This window comes from Amia ocellicauda, unplaced genomic scaffold, assembly GCF_036373705.1.
Source record: "Amia ocellicauda isolate fAmiCal2 unplaced genomic scaffold, fAmiCal2.hap1 HAP1_SCAFFOLD_73, whole genome shotgun sequence".
Classification (NCBI taxonomy): Eukaryota; Metazoa; Chordata; class Actinopteri; order Amiiformes; family Amiidae; genus Amia; species Amia ocellicauda.
In genome coordinates, this window is record NW_027103000.1 from 323,013 (window position 1) to 343,587 (window position 20,575).

The following is a 20,575-nucleotide window of genomic DNA, read 5'->3' on the forward strand; positions in this document are numbered from 1 at the left end:
CTCTACTTAAAGGGAAGGCAATATCCGTTTCTGCCGCTCATACTTGCAGTTGAACTGTCTCTCTACTCTAAAGTCCGGGACACACCAGCGCGCCGCAGACAGTCCCTGCTAACACGAAACGTTGTGGCAACGTTGTGCGTTAGCTGGGGTGCCACACCAGACCGGAACTATATTTTACAAAACGAACACATTGTCTTGATAATACAGCTGTAATTGAGTGCCTGACACGCCAGTCAAGCGCAATCTTGAGAAGGTGTGCATTTCAGTAAGGATTTCAATTGATATGCAGTATGAAACTGAAAGGAGGTTGCATCACTATGATGCATAACATTGCATGTATTGTATTTTCAAGTGTGTGCATTCATCCTGTTGTCATTTTGTTTTGAAAGCATAGGAATCATTCAACAGGTTGCTGAGACAAATGTAAACCAGTAAAACATATGAAGAGAAACAAACCTTGAATATAAGTTCAGTTGTTTAAACATTTGACAAACTATAGTGAGGGGGTAAGAAAACACACAAATCCAGCAGCTCCTGTATTTCAATACACCAGAACCCAATATTATTGGCGAGTCAGGTAATCCATCATCACAGTTCGAGGGCAGGCATCATTTCAGTAATTTCATCCCATTGCATTCACATCCGTGCCTTGAATGAGATTGAATGTGATCTTTGTTCTCAAGTATGCTCCCAAGTTTTACACTTTCGTGCTTTGCATGAATGAAAATGGAACCGTGTGTGTTGAATGAGGCTCCTTGTGAGCACTGAACTTTGTCCGGTGGAGTTCCTTTTTGTGTTGCTGTAATTGTGTCATATCTTGATGAGAAAGATTAGGCAACATTTAGTCACTTCTAGCCATGATGCTCAATTTATTTACGAATGTACGCTAGTTACTAGGGACCGTTTACGTTGGAGAACAAGATCTATTTAATGCCTGTGTATTTGGGGAAGTAAAATCTGAAATAATGATGAAATTGTGTGTATCCAAAGTTAAAACTCGTGATTTGTCGCCCTCTGGTGTGTAAAAGGTGCAAGAGCTTACAGCACCTGGTATTCCCAGGCGGTCTCCCATCCAAGTACTGACCAGGCCCGAGCCTGCTTGGCTTCCGAGATCGGACGAGATCGGGCATATTCAGGATAGTATGGCCGTAAGTCAGGGAGGCTGTCCCTGACGCTCTACTTAAAGGGAAGGAAATATCCGTTTCTGCTGTTCATACTTGCAGTTGAACTGTCTCTCTACTCTAAAGCCCGGGACACAGCAGCGCGCCGCAGACAGTCCCTGCTAACACGCCACGTTGTGGCAACATTGTGCGTTAGCTGGGGTGCCACACCAGACCGGAACTATATTTTACAAAACGAACACATTGTCTTGATAAAACAGCTGTAATTGAGTGCCTGACACGCCAGTCAAGCGCAATCTTGAGAAGGTGTGCATTTCAGTAAGGATTTCAATTGACATGCAGTATGAAACTGAAAGGAGGTTGCATCACTTTGATGCATAACATTGCATGTATTGTATTTTCAAGTGTGTGCATTCATCCTGTTGTCATTTTGTTTTGAAAGCAGAAGAATCATTCAACAGGTTGCTGAGACAAATGTAAACCAGTAAAACATATGAAGAGAAACAAACCTTGAATATAAGTTCAGTTGTTTAAACATTTGACAAACTATGGTGAGGGGGTAAGAAAACACACAAATCCAGCAGCTCCTGTATTTCAATACACCAGAACCCAATATTATTGGCGAGTCAGGTAATCCATCATCACAGTTCGAGGGCAGGCATCATTTCAGTAATTTCATCCCGTTGCATTCACATGCGTGCCTTGAATGAGATTGAATGTGATCTTTGCTCTCAAGTATGTACCCAAGTTTTACACTTTCGTGCTTTGCATGAATGGGAATGGAACCGTGTGTGTTGAATGATGCTCCTTGTGAGCACTGAACTTTGTCCGGTGGAGTTCCTTTTTGTGTTGCTGTAATTGTGTCATTTCTTGATGAGAAAGATTAGGCAACATTTAGTCACTTCTAGCCATGATGCTCAATTTATTTACGAATGTACGCTGTTTACTAGGGACCGTTTACGTTGGAGAACAAGATCTATTGTATGCCTGTGTATTTGGGGAAGTCAAATCTGAAATAATGATGAAATTGCGTGTATCCAAAGTTAAAACTCGTGATTTGTCGCCCTCTGGTGTGTAAAAGATGCAAAAGCTTACAGCACCTGGTATTCCCAGGTGGTCTCCCATCCAAGTACTGACCAGGCCCGAGCCTGCTTAGCTTCCGAGATCGGACGTATTCAGGCTAGTATGGCCGTAAGCCAGGGAGGCTGTCCCTGACGCACTACTTAAAGGGAAGGCAATATCCGTTTCTGCCGCTCATACTTGCAGTTGAACTGTCTCTCTACTCTAAAGTCCGGGACACACCAGCGCGCCGCAGACAGTCCCTGCTAACATGCCACGTTGTGGCAACATTGTGCGTTAGCTGGGGTGCCACACCAGACCGGAACTATATTTTACAAAACGAACACATTGTCTTGATAAAACAGCTGTAATTGAGTGCCTGACACGCCAGTCAAGCGCAATCTTGAGAAGGTGTGCATTTCAGTAAGGATTTCAATTGACATGCAGTATGAAACTGAAAGGAGGTTGCATCACTATGATGCATAACATTGCATGTATTGTATTTTCAAGTGTGTGCATTCATCCTGTTGTCATTTTGTTTAAAAAGCAGAAGAATCATTCAACAGGTTGCTGAGACAATTGTAAACCAGTAAAACATATGAAGAGAAACAAACCTTGAATATAAGTTCAGTTGTTTAAACATTTGACAAACTATGGTGAGGGGGTAAGAAAACACACAACCAGCAGCTTCTGTATTTCAATACACCAGAACCCAATTTTATTGGCGAGTCGGGTAGTCCATCATCACAGTTCGAGGGCAGGCATCATTTCAGTAATTTCATCCCGTTGCATTCACATCCGTGCCTTGAATGAGATTGAATGTGATCTTTACTCTCAAGTATATTCCCAAGTTTTACACTTTCGTGGTTTGCATGAATGGGAATGGAACCGTGTGTGTTGAATGAGGCTCCTTGTGAGCACTGAACTTTGTCCAGTGGAGTTCCTTTTTGTGTTGCTGTAATTTTGTCATTTCTTGATGAGAAAGATTAGGCAACATTTAGTCACTTCTAGCCATGATGCTCAATTTATTTATGAATGTACACTAGTTACTAGGGACCGTTGACGTTGGAGAACAAGATCTATTGTATGCCTGTGTATTTGGGGAAGTAAAATCTGAAATAATGATGAAATTGCGTGTATCCAAAGTTAAATCTCGTGATTTGTCGCCCTCTGTTGTGTAAAAGGTGCAAAAGCTTACAGCACCTGGTATTCCCAGGCGGTCTCCCATTCAAGTACTGACCAGGCCCGAGCCTGCTTAGCTTCCGAGATCGGACGAGATCGGGCGTATTCAGGCTAGTATGGCCGTAAGCCAGGGAGGCTGTCCCTGACGCTCTACTTAAAGGGAAGGCAATATCCGTTTCTGCCGTTCATACTTACAGTTGAACTATCTCTCTACTCTAAAGCCCGGGACACACCAGCGCGCCGCAGACAGTCCCTGCTAACATGCAACGTTGTGGCAACGTTGTGCGTTAGCTGGGGTGCCACACCAGACCGGAACTATATTTTACAAAACGAACACATTGTCTTGATAATACAGCTGTAATTGAGTGCCTGACACGCCAGTCAAGCGCAATCTTGAGAACGTGTGCATTTCAGTAAGGATTTCAATTGACATGCAGTGTGAAACTGAAAGGAGGTTGCATCACTATGATGCATAACATTGCATGTATTGTATTTTCAAGTGTGTGCATTCATCCTGTTGTTATTTTGTTTTGAAAGCAGACGAATCATTCAACAGGTTGCTGAGACAAATATAAACCAGTAAAACATATGAAGAGAAACAAACCTTGAATATAAGTTCAGTTGTTTAAACATTTGACAAACTATGGTGAGGGGGTAAGAAAACACACAAATCCAGCAGCTCCTGTATTTCAATACACCAGAACCCAATATTAATGGCGAGTCGGGTAGTCCATCATCACAGTTCGAGGGCAGGCATCATTTCAGTAATTTCATCCCGTTGCATTCACATCCGTGCCTTGAATGAGATTGAATGTGATCTTTGCTCTCAAGTATGTTCCCAAGTTTTACACTTTCGTGCTTTGCATGAATGGGAATGGAACCGTGTGTGTTGAATGAGGCTCCTTGTGAGCACTGAACTTTGACCAGTGGAGTTCCTTTTTGTGTTGCTGTAATTGTGTCATTTCTCGATGAGAAAGATTAGGCAACATTTAGTCAATTCTAGCCATGATGCTCAATTTATTTACGAATGTACCCTAGTTACTAGGGACCGTTTACGTTGGAGAACAAGATCTATTGTATGCCTGTGTATTTGGGGAAGTCAAATCTGAAATAATGATGAAATTGCGTGTATCCAAAGTTAAAACTCGTGATTTGTCGCCCTCTGGTGTGTAAAAGATGCAAAAGCTTACAGCACCTGGTATTCCCAGGCGGTCTCCCATCCAAGTACTGATCAGGCCCGAGCCTGCTTAGCTTCCGAGATCGGACGAGATCGGGCGTATTCAGGCTAGTATGGCCGTAAGCCAGGGAGGCTATCCCTGACGCTCTACTTAAAGGGAAGGCAATATCCGTTTCTGCCGCTCATACTTGCAGTTGAACTGTCTCTCTACTCTAAAGTCCGGGACACACCAGCGCGCCGCAGACAGTCCCTGCTAACACGAAACGTTGTGGCAACGTTGTGCGTTAGCTGGGGTGCCACACCAGACCGGAACTATATTTTACAAAACGAACACATTGTCTTGATAAAACAGCTGTAATTGAGTGCCTGACACGCCAGTCAAGCGCAATCTTGAGAAGGTGTGCATTTCAGAAAGGATTTCAATTGACATGCAGTATGAAACTGAAAGGAGGTTGCATCACTATGATGCATAACATTGCATGTATTGTATTTTCAAGTGTGTGCATTCATCCTGTTGTCATTTTGTTTTGAAAGCAGAAGAATCATTCAACAGGTTGCTGAGACAAATGTAAACCAGTAAAACATATGAAGAGAAACAAACCTTGAATATAAGTTCAGTTGTTTAAACATTTGACAAACTATGGTGAGGGGGTAAGAAAACACACAAATTCAGCAGCTCCTGTATTTCAATACACCAGAACCCAATATTATTGGCGAGTCGGGTAGTCCATCATCACAGTTCGAGGGCAGGCATCATTTCAGTAATTTCATCCCGTTGCATTCACATCCGTGCCTTGAATGAGATTGAATGTGATCTTTGCTCTCAAGTATGTTCCCAAGTTTTACACTTTCGTGCTTTGCATGAATGGGAATGGAACCGTGTGTGTTGAATGAGGCTCCTTGTGAGCACTGAACTTTGTCCGGTGGAGTTCCTTTTTGTGTTGCTGTAATTGTGTCATTTCTCGATGAGAAAGATTAGGCAACATTTAGTCACTTCTAGCCATGATGCTCAATTTATTTACGAATGTACCCTAGTTACTAGGGACCGTTTACGTTGGAGAACAAGATCTATTGTATGCCTGTGTATTTGGGGAAGTCAAATCTGAAATAATGATGAAATTGCGTGTATCCAAAGTTAAAACTCGTGATTTGTCGCCCTCTGGTGTGTAAAAGATGCAAAAGCTTACAGCACCTGGTATTCCCAGGCGGTCTCCCATCCAAGTACTGACCAGGCCCGAGCCTGCTTGGCTTCCGAGATCGGACGAGATCGGGCGTATTCAGGCTAGTATGGCCGTAAGCCAGGGAGGTTGTCCCTGACGCTCTACTTAAAGGGAAGGCAATATCCGTTTCTGCCGTTCATACTTACAGTTGAACTGTCTCTCTACTCTAAAGCCCGGGACACACCAGCGCGCCGCAGACAGTCCCTGCTAACACGTCACGTTGTGGCAACATTGTGGCAACGTTGTGCGTTAGCTGGGGTGCCACACCAGACCGGAACTATGTATTACAAAACGAACACATTGTCTTGATAAAACAGCTGTAATTGAGTGCCTGACACGCCAGTCAAGCGCAATTTTGAGAAGGTGTGCATTTCAGTAAGGATTTCAATTGACATGCAGTATGAAACTGAAAGGAGGTTGCATCACTATGATGCATAACATTGCATGTATTGTATTTTCAAGTGTGTGCATTCATCCTGTTGTCATTTTGTTTTGAAAGCAGAAGAATCATTCAACAGGTTGCTGAGACAAATGTAAACCAGTAAAACATATGAAGAGAAACAAACCTTGAATATAAGTTCAGTTGTTTAAACATTTGACAAACTATGGTGAGGGGGTAAGAAAACACACAAATCCAGCAGCTCCTGTATTTCAATACACCAGAACCCAATATTATTGGCGAGTCGGGTAGTCCATCATCACAGTTCGAGGGCAGGCATCATTTCAGTAATTTCATCCCGTTGCATTCACATCCGTGCCTTGAATGAGATTGAATGTGATCTTTGCTCTCAAGTATGTTCCCAAGTTTTACACTTTCGTGCTTTGCATGAATGGGAATGGAACCGTGTGTGTTGAATGAGGCTCCTTGTGAGCACTGAACATTGTCCAGTGGAGTTCCTTTTTGTGTTGCTGTAATTGTGTCATTTCTCGATGAGAAAGATTAGGCAACATTTAGTCACTTCTAGCCATGATGCTCAATTTATTTACGAATGTACCCTAGTTACTAGGGACCGTTTACGTTGGAGAACAAGATCTATTGTATGACTGTGTATTTGGGGAAGTCAAATCTGAAATAATGATGAAATTGCGTGTATCCAAAGTTAAAACTCGTGATTTGTCGCCCTCTGGTGTGTAAAAGATGCAAAAGATTACAGCACCTGGTATTCCCAGGCGGTCTCCCATCCAAGTACTGACCAGGAACAAGCCTGCTTAGCTTCCAAGATCGGACGAGATCGGGCGTATTCAGGCTAGTATTGCCGTAAGCCAGGAAGGCTGTCCCTGACGCTCTACTTAAAGGGAAGGCAATATCCGTTTCTGCCGTTCATACTTACAGTTGAACTGTCTCTCTACTCTAAAGCCCGGGACACACCAGCGCGCCGCAGACAGTCCCTGCTAACACGCCACGTTGTGGCAACATTGTGGCAACGTTGTGCGTTAGCTGGGGTGCCACACCAGACCGGAATTATATATTACAAAACGAACACATTCTCTTGATAAAACAGCAGTAATTGAGTGCCTGACACGCCAGTCAAGCGCAATCTTGAGAAGGTGTGCATTTCAGTAAGGATTTCAAATGACATGCAGTATGAAACTGAATGGAGGTTGCATCACTATGATGCATAACATTGCATGTATTGTATTTTCAAGTGTGTGCATTCATCCTGTTGTCATTTTGCTTTGAAAGCAGAAGAATCATTCAACAGGTTGCTGAGACAAATGTAAACCAGTAAAACATATGAAGAGAAACAAACCTTGAATATAAGTTCAGTTGTTTAAACATTTGACAAACTATGGTGAGGGGGTAAGAAAACACACAAATCCAGCAGCTCCTGTATTTCAATACACCAGAACCCAATATTATTGGCGAGTCGGGTAGTCCATCATCACAGTTCGAGGGCAGGCATCATTTCAGTAATTTCATCCCGTTGCATTCACATCCGTGCCTTGAATGAGATTGAATGTGATCTTTGCTCTCAAGTATGTTCCCAAGTTTTACACTTTCGTGCTTTGCATGAATGGGAATGGAACCGTGTGTGTTGAATGAGGCTCCTTGTGAGCACTGAACTTTGTCCGGTGGAGTTCCTTTTTGTGTTGCTGTAATTGTGTCATTTCTCGATGAGAAAGATTAGGCAACATTTAGTCACTTCTAGCCATGATGCTCAATTTATGTACGAATGTACCCTAGTTACTAGGGACCGTTTACGTTGGAGAACAAGATCTATTGTATGCCTGTGTATTTGGGGAAGTCAAATCTGAAATAATTATGAAATTGCGTGTATCCAAAGTTAAAACTCGTGATTTGTCGCCCTCTGGTGTGTAAAAGATGCAAAAGCTTACAGCACCTGGTATTCCCAGGCGGTCTCCCATCCAAGTACTGACCAGGCCCGAGCCTGCTTGGCTTCCGAGATCGGACAAGATCGGGCGTATTCAGGCTAGTATGGCCGTAAGCCAGGGAGGTTGTCCCTGACGCTCTACTTAAAGGGAAGGCAATATCCGTTTCTGCCGTTCATACTTACAGTTGAACTGTCTCTCTACTCTAAAGCCCGGGACACACCAGCGCGCCGCAGCCAGTCCCTGCTAACACGCCACGTTGTGGCAACGTTGTGCGTTAGCTGGGGTGCCACACCAGACCGGAACTATATTTTACAAAACGAACACATTGTCTTGATAATACAGCTGTAATTGAGTGCCTGACACGCCAGTCAAGCGCAATCTTGAGAAGGTGTGCATTTCAGTAAGGATTTCAATTGACATGCAGTATGAAACTGAAAGGAGGTTGCATCACTATGATGCATAACATTGCATGTATTGTATTTTCAAGTGTGTGCATTCATCCTGTTGTCATTTTGTTTTGAAAGCAGAAGAATCATTCAACAGGTTGCTGAGACAAATGTAAACCAGTAAAACATATGAAGAGAAACAAACCTTGAATATAAGTTCAGTTGTTTAAACATTTGACAAACTATGGTGAGGGGGTAAGAAAACACACAAATCCAGCAGCTCCTGTATTTCAATACACCAGAACCCAATATTATTGGCGAGTCGGTTAGTCCATCATCACAGTTCGAGGGCAGGCATCATTTCAGTAATTTCATCCCGTTGCATTCACATCCGTGCCTTGAATGAGATTGAATGTGATCTTTGCTCTCAAGTATGTTCCCAAGTTTTACACTTTCGTGCTTTGCATGAATGGGAATGGAACCGTGTGTGTTGAATGAGGCTCCTTGTGAGCACTGAACTTTGTCCGGTGGAGTTCCTTTTTGTGTTGCTGTAATTGTGTCATTTCTCGATGAGAAAGATTAGGCAACATTTAGTCACTTCTAGCCATGATGCTCAATTTATGTACGAATGTACCCTAGTTACTAGGGACCGTTTACGTTGGAGAACAAGATCTATTGTATGCCTGTGTATTTGGGGAAGTCAAATCTGAAATAATTATGAAATTGCGTGTATCCAAAGTTAAAACTCGTGATTTGTCGCCCTCTGGTGTGTAAAAGATGCAAAAGCTTACAGCACCTGGTATTCCCAGGCGGTCTCCCATCCAAGTACTGACCAGGCCCGAGCCTGCTTGGCTTCCGAGATCGAACAAGATCGGGCGTATTCAGGCTAGTATGGCCGTAAGCCAGGGAGGTTGTCCCTGACGCTCTACTTAAAGGGAAGGCAATATCCGTTTCTGCCGTTCATACTTACAGTTGAACTGTCTCTCTACTCTAAAGCCCGGGACACACCAGCGCGCCGCAGCCAGTCCCTGCTAACACGCCACGTTGTGGCAACGTTGTGCGTTAGCTGGGGTGCCACACCAGACCGGAACTATATTTTACAAAACGAACACATTGTCTTGATAATACAGCTGTAATTGAGTGCCTGACACGCCAGTCAAGCGCAATCTTGAGAAGGTGTGCATTTCAGTAAGGATTTCAATTGACATGCAGTATGAAACTGAAAGGAGGTTGCATCACTATGATGCATAACATTGCATGTATTGTATTTTCAAGTGTGTGCATTCATCCTGTTGTCATTTTGTTTTGAAAGCAGAAGAATCATTCAACAGGTTGCTGAGACAAATGTAAACCAGTAAAACATATGAAGAGAAACAAACCTTGAATATAAGTTCAGTTGTTTAAACATTTGACAAACTATGGTGAGGGGGTAAGAAAACACACAAATCCAGCAGCTCCTGTATTTCAATACACCAGAACCCAATATTATTGGCGAGTCGGTTAGTCCATCATCACAGTTCGAGGGCAGGCATCATTTCAGTAATTTCATCCCGTTGCATTCACATCCGTGCCTTGAATGAGATTGAATGTGATCTTTGCTCTCAAGTATGTTCCCAAGTTTTACACTTTCGTGCTTTGCATGAATGGGAATGGAACCGTGTGTGTTGAATGAGGCTCCTTGTGAGCACTGAACTTTGTCCGGTGGAGTTCCTTTTTGTGTTGCTGTAATTGTGTCATTTCTCGATGAGAAAGATTAGGCAACATTTAGTCACTTCTAGCCATGATGCTCAATTTATTTACGAATGTACCCTAGTTACTAGGGACCGTTTACGGTGGAGAACAAGATCTATTGTATGCCTGTGTATTTGGGGAAGTAAAATCTGAAATAATGATGAAATTGTGTGTATCCAAAGTTAAAACTCGTGATTTGTCGCCCTCTGGTGTGTAAAAGGTGCAAAAGCTTACAGCACCTGCTATTCCCAGGCGGTCTCCCATCCAAGTACTGACCAGGCCCGAGCCTGCTTGGCTTCAGAGATCGGACGAGATCGGGCGTATTCAGGCTAGTATTTTCCGTAAGCCAGGGAGGTTGTCCCTGACGCTCTACTTAAAGGGAAGGCAATATCCGTTTCTGCCGTTCATACTTACAGTTGAACTGTCTCTCTACTCTAAAGCCCGGGACACACCAGCGCGCCGCAGACAGTCCCTGCTAACACGCCACGTTGTGGAAACGTTGTGGCAACGTTGTGCGTTAGCTGGGGTGCCACACCAGACCGGAACTATATTTTACAAAACGAACACATTGTCTTGATAAAACAGCTGTAATTGAGTGCCTGACTTGCCAGTCAAGCGCAATCTTGAGATGGTGTGCATTTCAGTAAGGATTTCAATTGACATGCAGTATGAAACTGAAAGGAGGTTGCATCACTATGATGCATAACATTGCATGTATTGTATTTTCAAGTGTGTGCATTCATCCTGTTGTCATTTTGTTATGAAAGCACAAGAATCATTCAACAGGTTGCTGAGACAAATGTAAACCAGTAAAACATATGAAGAGAAACAAACCTTGAATATAAGTTCAGTTGTTTAAACATTTGACAAACTATGGTGAGGGGGTAAGAAAACACACAAATCCAGCAGCTCCTGTATTTCAATACACCGGAACCCAATATTATTGGCGAGTCGGGTAGTCCATCATCACAGTTCAAGGGCAGGCATCATTTCAGTAATTTCATCCCGTTGCATTCACATCCGTGCCTTGAATGAGATTGAATGTGATCTTTGCTCTCAAGTATGTTCCCAAGTTTTACACTTTCGTGCTTTGCATGAATGGGAATGGAACCGTGTGTGTTGAATGAGGCTCCTTGTGAGCACTGAACTTTGTCCGGTGGAGTTCCTTTTTGTGTTGCTGTAATTGTGTCATTTCTCGATGAGAAAGATTAGGCAACATTTAGTCACTTCTAGCCATGATGCTCAATTTATTTACGAATGTACCATAGTTACTAGGGACCGTTTACGTTGGAGAACAAGATCTATTGTATGCCTGTGTATTTGGGGAAGTCAAATCTGAAATAATGATGAAATTGCGTGTATCCAAAGTTAAAACTCGTGATTTGTCGCCCTCTGGTGTGTAAAAGATGCAAAAGCTTACAGCACCTGGTATTCCCAGGCGGTCTCCCATCCAAGTACTGACCAGGCCCGAGCCTGCTTAGCTTCCGAGATCGGACGAGATCGGGCGTATTCAGGCTAGTATGGCCGTAAGCCAGGGAGGCTGTCCCTGACGCTCTACTTATAGGGAAGGCAATATCCGATTCTGCCGTTCATACTTACAGTTGAACTGTCTCTCTACTCTAAAGCCCGGGACACACCAGCGCGCCGCAGACAGTCCCTGCTAACACGCCACGTTGTGGCAACATTGTGGCAACGTTGTGCGTTAGCTGGGGTGCCACACCAGACCGGAACTATATATTACAAAACGAACACATTGTCTTGATAAAACAGCTGTAATTGAGTGCCTGACACGCCAGTCAAGCGCAATCTTGAGAAGGTGTGCATTTCAGTAAGGATTTTAATTGACATGCTGTATGAAACTGAAAGGAGGTTGCATCACTATGATGCATAACATTGCATGTATTGTATTTTCAAGTGTGTGCATTCATCCTGTTGTCATTTTGTTTTGAAAGCAGAAGAATCATTCAACAGGTTGCTGAGACAAATGTAAACCAGTAAAACATATGAAGAGAAACAAACCTTGAATATAAGTTCAGTTGTTTAAACATTTGACAAACTATGGTGAGGGAATAAGAAAACACACAAATCCAGCAGCTCCTGTATTTCAATACACCAGAACCCAATATTATTGGCGAGTCGGGTAGTCCATCATCACAGTTCGAGGGCAGGCATCATTTCAGTAATTTCATCCCGTTGCATTCACATCCGTGCCTTGAATGAGATTGAATGTGATCTTTGCTCTCAAGTATGTTCCCAAGTTTTACACTTTCGTGCTTTGCATGAATGGGAATGGAACCGTGTGTGTTGAATGAGGCTCCTTGTGAGCACTGAACTTTGTCCGGTGGAGTTCCTTTTTGTGTTGCTGTAAATGTGTCATTTCTCGATGAGAAAGATTAGGCAACATTTAGTCACTTCTAGCCATGATGCTCAATTTATTTACGAATGTACCCTAGTTACTAGGGACCGTTTACGTTGGAGAACAAGATCTATTGTATGCCTGTGTATTTGGGGAAGTCAAATCTGAAATAATGATGAAATTGCGTGTATCCAAAGTTAAAACTCGTGATTTGTCGCCCTCTGGTGTGTAAAAGATGCAAAAGCTTACATCACCTGGTATTCCCAGGCGGTCTCCCATCCAAGTACTGACCAGGCCCGAGCCTGCTTAGCTTCCGAGATCGGACGAGATCGGGCGTATTCAGGCTAGTATGGCCGTAAGCCAGGGAGGTTGTCCCTGACGCTCTACTTAAAGGGAAGGCAATATCCGTTTCTGCCGCTCATACTTGCAGTTGAACTGTCTCTCTATTCTAAAGTCCGGGACACACCAGCGCGCCGCAGATAGTCCCTGCTAACACGCCACGTTGTGGCAACGTTGTGCGTTAGCTGGGGTGCCACACCAGACCGGAACTATATTTTACAAAACGAACACATTGTCTTGATAATACAGCTGTAATTGAGTGCCTGACACGCCAGTCAAGCGCAATCTTGAGAAGGTGTGCATTTCAGTAAGGATTTCAATTGACATGCAGTATGAAACTGAAAGGAGGTTGCATCACTATGATGCATAACATTGCATGTATTGTATTTTCAAGTGTGTGCATTCATCCTGTTGTCATTTGTTTTTGAAAGCAGAAGAATCATTCAACAGGTTGCTGAGACAAATGTAAACCAGTAAAACATATGAAGAGAAACAAACCTTGAATATAAGTTCAGTTGTTTAAACATTTGACAAACTATGGTGAGGGGGTAAGAAAACACACAAATCCAGCAGCTCCTGTATTTCAATACACCAGAACCCAATATTATTGGCGAGTCGGGTAGTCCATCATCACAGTTCGAGGGCAGGCATCATTTCAGTAATTTCATCCCGTTGCATTCACATCCGTGCCTTGAATGAGATTGAATGTGATCTTTGCTCTCAAGTATGTTCTCAAGTATGTTCCCAAGTTTTACACTTTCGTGCTTTGCATGAATGGGAATGGAACCGTGTGTGTTGAATGATGCTCCTTGTGAGCACTGAACTTTGTCCGGTGGAGTTCCTTTTTTGTTGCTGTAATTGTGTCATTTCTTGATGAGAAAGATTAGGCAACATTTAGTCACTTCTAGCCATGATGCTCAATTTATTGACGAATGTACCCTATTTACTAGGGACCGTTTACGTTGGAGAACAAGATCTATTGTATGCCTGTGTATTTGGGGAAGTAAAATCTGAAATAATGATGAAATTGCGTGTATCCAAAGTTAAAACTCGTGATTTGTCGCCCTCTGGTGTGTAAAAGGTGCAAAAGCTTACAGCACCTGGTATTCCCAGGCGGTCGCCCATCCAAGTACTAACCAGGCCCGAGTCTGCTTGGCTTCCGAGATCGGACGAGATCGGGCGTATTCAGGCTAGTATGGCCGTAAGCCAGGGAGGCTGTCCCTGACGCTCTACTTAAAGGGAAGGCAATATCCGTTTCTGCCGTTCATACTTACAGTTGAACTGTCTCTCTACTCTAAAGCCCGGGACACACCAGCGCGCCGCAGACAGTCCCTTCTTACACGCCACGTTGTGGCAACGTTGTGGCAACGTTGTGCGTTAGCTGGGGTGTCACACCAGACCGGAACTATATTTTACAAAACGAACACATTGTCTTGATAAAACAGCTGTAATTGAGTGCCTGACACGCCAGTCAAGCGCAATCTTGAGAAGGTGTGCATTTCAGTAAGGATTTCAATTGACATGCAGTATGAAACTGAAAGGAGGTTGCATCACTATGATGCATAACATTGCATGTAGTGTATTTTCAAGTGTGTGCATTCATCCTTTTGTCATTTTGTTTTGAAAGCAGAAGAATCATTCAACAGGTTGCTGAGACAAATGTAAACCAGTAAAACATATGAAGAGAAACAAACCTTGAATATAAGTTCAGTTGTTTAAACATTTGACAAACTATGGTGAGGGGTTAAGAAAACACACAAATCCAGCAGCTCCTGTATTTCAATACACCAGAACCCAATATTATTGGCGAGTCGGGTAGTCCATCATCACAGTTCGAGGGCAGGCATCATTTCAGTAATTTCATCCCGTTGCATTCACATCCGTGCCTTGAATGAGATTGAATGTGATCTTTGCTCTCAAGTATGTTCCCAAGTTTTACACTTTCGTGCTTTGCATGAATGGGAATGGAACCGTGTGTGTTGAATGAGGCTCCTTGTGAGCACTGAACTTTGTCCGGTGGAGTTCCTTTTTGTGTTGCTGTAATTGTGTCATTTCTCGATGAGAAAGATTAGGCAACATTTAGTCACTTCTAGCCATGATGCTCAATTTATTTATGAATATACCCTAGTTACTAGGGACCGTTTACGTTGGAGAACAAGATCTATTGTATGCCTGTGTATTTGGGGAAGTCAAATCTGAAATAATGATGAAATTGCGTGTATCCAAAGTTAAAACTCGTGATTTGTCGCCCTCTGTTGTGTAAAAGATGCAAAAGCTTACAGCACCTGGTATTCCCAGGCGGTCTCCCATCCAAGTACTGTCCAGGCCTGAGCCTGCTTAGCTTCCGAGATCGGACGAGATCGTGCGTATTCAGACTAGTATGGCCGTAAGCCAGGGAGGGTGTCCCTGACGCTCTACTTAAAGGGAAGGCAATATCCGTTTCTGCCGCTCATACTTGCAGTTGAACTGTCTCTCTACTCTAAAGTCCGGGACACACCAGCGCGCCGCAGACAGTCCCTGCTAACACGAAACGTTGTGGCAACGTTGTGCGTTAGCTGGGGTGCCACACCAGACCGGAACTATATTTTACAAAACGAACACATTGTCTTGATAAAACAGCTGTAATTGAGTGCCTGACACGCCAGTCAAGCGCAATCTTGAGAAGGTGTGCATTTCAGTAAGGATTTCAATTGACATGCAGTATGAAACTGAAAGGAGGTTGCATCACTATGATGCATAACATTGCATGTAGTGTATTTTCAAGTGTGTGCATTCATCCTGTTGTCATTTTGTTTTGAAAGCAGAAGAATCATTCAACAGGTTGCTGAGACAAATGTAAACCAGTAAAACATATGAAGAGAAACAAACCTTGAATATAAGTTCAGTTGTTTAAACATTTGACAAACTATGGTGAGGGGGTAAGAAAACACACAAATCCAGCAGCTCCTGTATTTCAATACACCAGAAACCAATATTATTGGCGAGTCGGGTAGTCCATCATCACAGTTCGAGGGCAGGCATCATTTCAGTAATTTCATCCCGTTGCATTCACATCCGTGCCTTGAATGAGATTGAATGTGATCTTTGCTCTCAAGTATGTTCCCAAGTTTTACACTTTCGTGCTTTGCATGAATGGGAATGGAACCGTGTGTGTTGAATGAGGCTCCTTGTGAGCACTGAACTTTGTCCGGTGGAGTTCCTTTTTGTGTTGCTGTAATTGTGTCATTTCTCGATGAGAAAGATTAGGCAACATTTAGTCACTTCTAGCCATGATGCTCAATTTATTTATGAATATACCCTAGTTACTAGGGACCGTTTACGTTGGAGAACAAGATCTATTGTATGCCTGTGTATTTGGGGAAGTCAAATCTGAAATAATGATGAAATTGCGTGTATCCAAAGTTAAAACTCGTGATTTGTCGCCCTCTGTTGTGTAAAAGATGCAAAAGCTTACAGCACCTGGTATTCCCAGGCGGTCTCCCATCCAAGTACTGTCCAGGCCTGAGCCTGCTTAGCTTCCGAGATCGGACGAGATCGTGCGTATTCAGACTAGTATGGCCGTAAGCCAGGGAGGGTGTCCCTGACGCTCTACTTAAAGGGAAGGCAATATCCGTTTCTGCCGCTCATACTTGCAGTTGAACTGTCTCTCTACTCTAAAGTCCGGGACACACCAGCGCGCCGCAGACAGTCCCTGCTAACACGAAACGTTGTGGCAACGTTGTGCGTTAGCTGGGGTGCCACACCAGACCGGAACTATATTTTACAAAACGAACACATTGTCTTGATAAAACAGCTGTAATTGAGTGCCTGACACGCCAGTCAAGCGCAATCTTGAGAAGGTGTGCATTTCAGTAAGGATTTCAATTGACATGCAGTATGAAACTGAAAGGAGGTTGCATCACTATGATGCATAACATTGCATGTATTGTATTTTCAAGTGTGTGCATTCATCCTGTTGTCATTTTGTTTTGAAAGCAGAAGAATCATTCAACAGGTTGCTGAGACAAATGTAAACCAGTAAAACATATGAAGAGAAACAAACCTTGAATATAAGTTCAGTTGTTTAAACATTTGACAAACTATGGTGAGGGGGTAAGAAAACACACAAATCCAGCAGCTCCTGTATTTCAATACACCAGAACCCAATATTATTGGCGAGTCGGGTAGTCCATCATCACAGTTCGAGGGCAGGCATCATTTCAGTAATTTCATCCCGTTGCATTCACATCCGTGCCTTGAATGAGATTGAATGTGATCTTTGCTCTCAAGTATGTTCCCAAGTTTTACACTTTCGTGCTTTGCATGAATGGGAATGGAACCGAGTGTGTTGAATGAGGCTCCTTGTGAGCACTGAATTTTGTCCGGTGGAGTTCCTTTTTGTGTTGCTGTAATTGTGTCATTTCTTGATGAGAAAGATTAGGCAACATTTAGTCACTTCTAGCCATGATGCTCAATTTATTTACGAATGTACGCTAGTTACTAGGGACCGTTTACGTTGGAGAACAAGATCTATTTTATGCCTGTGTATTTGGGGAAGTAAAATCTGAAATAATGATGAAATTGTGTGTATCCAAAGTTAAAACTCGTGATTTGTCGCCCTCTGGTGTGTAAAAGGTGCAAGAGGTTACAGCACCTGGTATTCCCAGGCGGTCTCCCATCCAAGTACTGACCAGGCCCGAGCCTGCTTGGCTTCCGAGATCGGACGAGATCGGGCATATTCAGGATAGTATGGCCGTAAGTCAGGGAGGCTGTCCCTGACGCTCTACTTAAAGGGAAGGAAATATCCGTTTCTGCCGTTCATACTTGCAGTTGAACTGTCTCTCTACTCTAAAGCCCGGGACACAGCAGCGCGCCGCAGACAGTCCCTGCTAACACGCCACGTTGTGGCAACATTGTGCGTTAGCTGGGGTGCCACACCAGACCGGAACTATATTTTACAAAACGAACACATTGTCTTGATAATACAGCTGTAATTGAGTGCCTGACACGCCAGTCAAGCGCAATCTTGAGAAGGTGTGCATTTCAGTAAGGATTTCAATTGACATGCAGTATGAAACTGAAAGGAGGTTGCATCACTATGATGCATAACATTGCATGTATTGTATTTTCAAGTGTGTGCATTCATCCTGTTGTCATTTTGTTTTGAAAGTAGAAGAATCATTTTTGCTGAGGTTGCTGAGACAAATGTAAACCAGTAAAACATATGAAGAGAAACAAACCTTGAATATAAGTTCAGTTGTTTAAACATTTGACAAACTATGGTGAGGGGGTAAGAAAACACACAAATCCAGCAGCTCCTGTATTTCAATACACCAGAACCCAATATTATTGGCGAGTCGGGTAGTCCATCATCACAGTTCGAGGGCAGGCATCATTTCAGTAATTTCATCCCGTTGCATTCACATCCGTGCCTTGAATGAGATTGAATGTGATCTTTGCTCTCAAGTATGTTCCCAAGTTTTACACTTTCGTGCTTTGCATGAATGGGAATGGAACCGTGTGTGTTGAATGAGGCTCCTTGTGAGCACTGAACTTTGTCCGGTGGAGTTCCTTTTTGTGTTGCTGTAATTGTGTCATTTCTCGATGAGAAAGATTAGGCAACATTTAGTCACTTCTAGCCATGATGCTCAATTTATTTACGAATGTACCCTAGTTACTAGGGACCGTTTACGTTGGAGAACAAGATCTATTGTATGCCTGTGTATTTGGGGAAGTAAAATCTGAAATAATGATGAAATTGCGTGTATCCAAAGTTAAAACTCGTGATTTGTCGCCCTCTGGTGTGTAAAAGATGCAAAAGCTTACAGCACCTGGTATTCCCAGGTGGTCTCCCATCCAAGTACTGACCAGGCCCGAGCCTGCTTGGCTTCCGAGATCGGACGAGATCGGGCGTATTCAGGCTAGTATGGCCGTAAGCAAGGGAGGCTGTCCTTGACCCTCTACTTAAAGGGAAGGCAATATCCGTTTCTGCCGCTCATACTTGCAGTTGAACTGTCTCTCTACTCTAAAGTCCGGGACACACCAGCACGCTGCAGACAGTCCCTGCTAACACGAAACGTTGTGGCAACGTTGTGCGTTAGCTGGGGTGCCACACCAGACCGGAACTATATTTTACAAAACGAACACATTGTCTTGATAAAACAGCTGTAATTGAGTGCCTGACACGCCAGTCAAGCGCAATCTTGAGAAGGTGTGCATTTCAGTAAGGATTTCAATTGACATGCAGTATGAAACTGAAAGGAGGTTGCATCACTATGATGCATAACATTGCATGTATTGTATTTTCAAGTGTGTGCATTCATCCTGTTGTCATTTTGTTTTGAAAGCAGAAGAATCATTCAACAGGTTGCTGAGACAAATGTAAACCAGTAAAACATATGAAGAGAAACAAACCTTGAATATAAGTTCAGTTGTTTAAACATTTGACAAACTATGGTGAGGGGGTAAGAAAACACACAAATCCAGCAGCTCCTGTATTTCAATACACCAGAACCCAATATTATTGGCGAGTCGGGTAGTCCATCATCACAGTTCGAGGGCAGGCATCATTTCAGTAATTTCATCCCGTTGCATTCACATCCGTGCCTTGAATGAGATTGAATGTGATCTTTGCTCTCAAGTATGTTCCCAAGTTTTACACTTTCGTGCTTTGCATGAATGGGAATGGAACCGTGTGTGTTGAATGAAGCTCCTTGTGAGCACTGAACTTTGTCCGGTGGAGTTCCTTTTTGTGTTGCTGTAATTGTGTCATTTCTCGATGAGAAAGATTAGGCAACATTTAGTCACTTCTAGCCATGATGCTCAATTTATTTACGAATGTACCCTAGTTACTAGGGACCGTTTACGTTGGAGAACAAGATCTATTGTATGCCTGTGTATTTGGGGAAGTCAAATCTGAAATAATGATGAAATTGCGTGTATCCAAAGTTAAAACTTGTGATTTGTCGCCCTCTGGTGTGTAAAAGATGCAAAAGCTTACAGCACCTGGTATTCCCAGGCGGTCTCCCATCCAAGTACTGACCAGGCCCGAGCCTGCTTAGCTTCCGAGATCGGACGAGATCGGGCGTATTCAGGCTAGTATGGCCGTAAGCCAGGGAGGCTGTCCCTGACGCTCTACTTAAAGGGAAGGCAATATCCGTTTCTGCCGTTCATACTTACAGTTGAACTGTCTCTCTACTCTAAAGCCCGGGACACACCAGCACGCCGCAGACAGTCCCTGCTAACACGCCACGTTGTGGCAACATTGTGGCAACGTTGTGCGTTAGCTGGGGTGCCACACCAGACCGGAACTATATATTACAAAACGAACACATTCTCTTGATAAAACAGCTGTAATTGAGTGCCTGACACGCCAGTCAAGCGCAATCTTGAGAAGGTGTGCATTTCAGTAAGGATTTCAATTGACATGCAGTATGAAACTGAAAGGAGGTTGCATCACTATGATGCATAACATTGCATGTATTGTATTTTCAAGTGTGTGCATTCATCCTGTTGTCATTTTGTTTTGAAAGCAGAAGAATCATTCAACAGGTTGCTGAGACAAATGTAAACCAGTAAAACATATGAAGAGAAACAAACCTTGAATATAAGTTCAGTTGTTTAAACATTTGACAAACTATGGTGAGGGGGTAAGAAAACACACAAATCCAGCAGCTCCTGTATTTCAATAC

General features: G+C 43.2%; 15 non-coding genes and 2 pseudogenes across 15 annotated transcripts; all 17 read right to left on the reverse strand.

The window, feature by feature from the left end:
* Window positions 1-1,035: 1,035 nt before the first annotated feature.
* LOC136742254 (5S ribosomal RNA) lies at window positions 1,036-1,154 on the reverse strand. Its single transcript, XR_010814874.1, has one exon. It is a non-coding gene; the product is annotated as a 5S ribosomal RNA (ribosomal RNA).
* A 1,055-nt stretch (window positions 1,155-2,209) lies between these two features.
* LOC136742293 (uncharacterized) lies at window positions 2,210-2,318 on the reverse strand (annotated as a pseudogene).
* A 1,053-nt stretch (window positions 2,319-3,371) lies between these two features.
* LOC136742007 (5S ribosomal RNA) lies at window positions 3,372-3,490 on the reverse strand. Its single transcript, XR_010814641.1, has one exon. It is a non-coding gene; the product is annotated as a 5S ribosomal RNA (ribosomal RNA).
* Window positions 3,491-4,545: 1,055 nt separating this feature from the next.
* LOC136741990 (5S ribosomal RNA) lies at window positions 4,546-4,664 on the reverse strand. Its single transcript, XR_010814624.1, has one exon. It is a non-coding gene; the product is annotated as a 5S ribosomal RNA (ribosomal RNA).
* Window positions 4,665-5,719: 1,055 nt separating this feature from the next.
* On the reverse strand, window positions 5,720-5,838 carry LOC136742037 (5S ribosomal RNA). Its single transcript, XR_010814669.1, has one exon. It is a non-coding gene; the product is annotated as a 5S ribosomal RNA (ribosomal RNA).
* A 1,066-nt stretch (window positions 5,839-6,904) lies between these two features.
* LOC136742274 (5S ribosomal RNA) lies at window positions 6,905-7,023 on the reverse strand. The gene has a single exon (XR_010814893.1). It is a non-coding gene; the product is annotated as a 5S ribosomal RNA (ribosomal RNA).
* A 1,066-nt stretch (window positions 7,024-8,089) lies between these two features.
* Window positions 8,090-8,208, reverse strand: LOC136742195 (5S ribosomal RNA). Its single transcript, XR_010814820.1, has one exon. It is a non-coding gene; the product is annotated as a 5S ribosomal RNA (ribosomal RNA).
* Window positions 8,209-9,263: 1,055 nt separating this feature from the next.
* Window positions 9,264-9,382, reverse strand: LOC136742207 (5S ribosomal RNA). Its single transcript, XR_010814832.1, has one exon. It is a non-coding gene; the product is annotated as a 5S ribosomal RNA (ribosomal RNA).
* A 1,055-nt stretch (window positions 9,383-10,437) lies between these two features.
* Window positions 10,438-10,557, reverse strand: LOC136742299 (uncharacterized; annotated as a pseudogene).
* Window positions 10,558-11,623: 1,066 nt separating this feature from the next.
* LOC136741935 (5S ribosomal RNA) lies at window positions 11,624-11,742 on the reverse strand. Its single transcript, XR_010814571.1, has one exon. It is a non-coding gene; the product is annotated as a 5S ribosomal RNA (ribosomal RNA).
* Window positions 11,743-12,808: 1,066 nt separating this feature from the next.
* Window positions 12,809-12,927, reverse strand: LOC136742138 (5S ribosomal RNA). Its single transcript, XR_010814765.1, has one exon. It is a non-coding gene; the product is annotated as a 5S ribosomal RNA (ribosomal RNA).
* A 1,066-nt stretch (window positions 12,928-13,993) lies between these two features.
* Window positions 13,994-14,112, reverse strand: LOC136742146 (5S ribosomal RNA). Its single transcript, XR_010814772.1, has one exon. It is a non-coding gene; the product is annotated as a 5S ribosomal RNA (ribosomal RNA).
* Window positions 14,113-15,178: 1,066 nt separating this feature from the next.
* On the reverse strand, window positions 15,179-15,297 carry LOC136742172 (5S ribosomal RNA). Its single transcript, XR_010814797.1, has one exon. It is a non-coding gene; the product is annotated as a 5S ribosomal RNA (ribosomal RNA).
* A 1,055-nt stretch (window positions 15,298-16,352) lies between these two features.
* Window positions 16,353-16,471, reverse strand: LOC136742173 (5S ribosomal RNA). The gene has a single exon (XR_010814798.1). It is a non-coding gene; the product is annotated as a 5S ribosomal RNA (ribosomal RNA).
* A 1,055-nt stretch (window positions 16,472-17,526) lies between these two features.
* LOC136742284 (5S ribosomal RNA) lies at window positions 17,527-17,645 on the reverse strand. Its single transcript, XR_010814896.1, has one exon. It is a non-coding gene; the product is annotated as a 5S ribosomal RNA (ribosomal RNA).
* A 1,058-nt stretch (window positions 17,646-18,703) lies between these two features.
* Window positions 18,704-18,822, reverse strand: LOC136742015 (5S ribosomal RNA). Its single transcript, XR_010814648.1, has one exon. It is a non-coding gene; the product is annotated as a 5S ribosomal RNA (ribosomal RNA).
* Window positions 18,823-19,877: 1,055 nt separating this feature from the next.
* On the reverse strand, window positions 19,878-19,996 carry LOC136741936 (5S ribosomal RNA). Its single transcript, XR_010814572.1, has one exon. It is a non-coding gene; the product is annotated as a 5S ribosomal RNA (ribosomal RNA).
* Between the last annotated feature and the right edge of the window lie 579 nt (window positions 19,997-20,575).